The sequence below is a fragment of the Octopus bimaculoides genome, unplaced genomic scaffold (genome assembly GCF_001194135.2).
Source record: "Octopus bimaculoides isolate UCB-OBI-ISO-001 unplaced genomic scaffold, ASM119413v2 Scaffold_181898, whole genome shotgun sequence".
In the NCBI taxonomy this organism is placed as follows: Eukaryota; Metazoa; Mollusca; class Cephalopoda; order Octopoda; family Octopodidae; genus Octopus; species Octopus bimaculoides.
The window spans coordinates 1-1,996 of NW_026332263.1; the positions used below are offsets into that span (position 1 = coordinate 1).

Below are 1,996 nucleotides of genomic sequence, written 5' to 3' on the forward strand. Positions count from 1 at the left end.
CGAAAAGCAAGACTAAAGATGCAGAGAAAGGAAGAAAAGAGATGAGAAGTCCATGAGAAGTGATGCTGTTCCTACCTTATCGTCAAGCTCATCTAAGCGCTTCTGTGCTTCTCTCTTCTGGTTTTCCAACTGATGCAGAGTAGCTGTGATGGCATCAAGGTCCTTCTGTAAAGCTTGCACTTCTCCATTCTTGATCTTGATGTCAGCATCCCGTTGTGACTTCTCTTTCTCCAATAGAAGCTTCTCCCTGAAACAATCACGTTGCAAAAAAAAAAAAAATATGGAAGAAAAAAAAAAAATAGGAATAAAAACAAAGAAAAAAAAACACTAGAACGAAAGAGTAGTAGTTGTTGCTGTGGGATTATAAAATACGTAACACTTTTCTCTCATACATTCACTAACACCACCTTTATTATTATTATTATTATTATTATTATTATTAATAATAATAATAAGGTGAACTGGAGGGTCCGCCGAGGTGGACTTTGCCTTTCATCCCTTGGGGGGTTGATAAATTAAGTACCAGTGAATCACTGGGGTCGATGTAATCGACTAGCCCCCTCCCCCCTATTTCGGGCCTTGTGCTTACAGTAGAAAGGATTATTATTATTATTATTATTATTATTATTATTAAGGTGAACTGGCAGAGTCGTTAGCACGCCGAGCAAAATGCTAGGCGTAATTTCATCTGTCTTTACGTTGTGAGTTCAAACTCCGCTGAGGTCAACTTTGCCTTTCATCTTTTCAGGGTCGATGAGATGAGTATCAGTTGAGCACTGGCTTCAATGTAATCGACTTACTCCCTCCCCACAAAATTTCAGGCCTTCTGCCTATAGTAGAAAGAATTATTATTATTATTATTATAAATAAGATAGCAAGCTGGCAGAATCATTAGCACGCCGGATGAAATGCTTTGCAGCACTTCAACTGTCTGCATGTTTTGAGTTCAAATTCTGCCGAGGTCGACTTTACCTTTCATACTTTCAGGGTCAAAAAAAATAAGTACCAGTTGGGTACTGGGGTCAATGTAATCAACTTACCCCCTTCCCCAAAATTTCAGGCTTTGTGCCTTCAACAGAAAGTATTATTATCATTATTATTATTATTATTATTATTATTGCTTGGTGGTTATGCCATTATATATATTCGTTTACATAAATAAGTACTTGGCAGTAATTGCTTGCTTGTGTGAGAGAATCGTACATACTTTTTCATGTCGTCGATATCTTTAGTGATTGCGTCAAGCTCTTTGATGGCGGAGAAGTCAGCTACGTGACTGTATGGGCCAGAATTGGTACCATCCTGATGAGAAAAAAGAAAGAAGAGAAAGTATCGGAAAATTAGATTTATCTATAAATTTATTTAAAAAAATTTTTTTTTCGTTTACATACATATCATTTCACCTACCAAAAAATGAAAAGAAAAAGAAACAAAGTAAAACAGTTCTCTTTTTTTTTTTCAGTGAAGTGAAGGCCAACATCTCTCTTCCATAATTAACTGGAAAGCTAAAACTAAACAAATTACTGAAATACAGCTCCAAATTTCTGGACACTAATGAAGGTGGAGGGAAAATAAAAAATTGGGGAAATTGAAAATGCCTGAGGGCTAAAATCATCATCATCATCATCATCATCATCGTTTAACGTCTGCTTTCCATGTTAGCGAGGATTAGACGATTTGACTGAGGACTGGTGAAACCGGATGGCAACACCAGGCTCCAATCTGATTTGGCAGAGTTTCTTCAGCTGGATGCCCTTCCTAACGCCAACCACTCAGAGAGTGTAGTGGGTGCTTTTACGTGTCACCCGCACGAAGTATACTTGATTACCAGAAAAATGCTAAATTTTTGCCGAGATCAATCAAGGGTGTTTTATCCCTCAAGCCCCCTAAATTCCAAAAATGGGGGATTTTTGTAAATTTTTTACAACTGCAGAGTTTGGGAAATTTGAGGGAGTAAATGCCCTTGACTGATCTTAGCAAAAATTTTGCATTTTTC

The 1,996-nt window shown here is 37.3% G+C and overlaps 1 long non-coding RNA gene across 1 annotated transcript in view; it reads right to left on the minus strand.

The window, feature by feature from the left end:
* Nucleotides 1-81: 81 nt before the first annotated feature.
* Nucleotides 82-1,996, minus strand: part of LOC106881966 (uncharacterized) — a 2,604-nt gene continuing 689 nt past the window's right edge. Inside the window, exons 2-3 of the long non-coding RNA XR_001410925.2 lie at nt 1,208-1,302; nt 82-247 (exon numbers count right to left, since the gene is read on the minus strand). This is a non-coding gene — a long non-coding RNA (uncharacterized LOC106881966). The remainder of the gene's footprint in view (nt 248-1,207; nt 1,303-1,996) is intronic.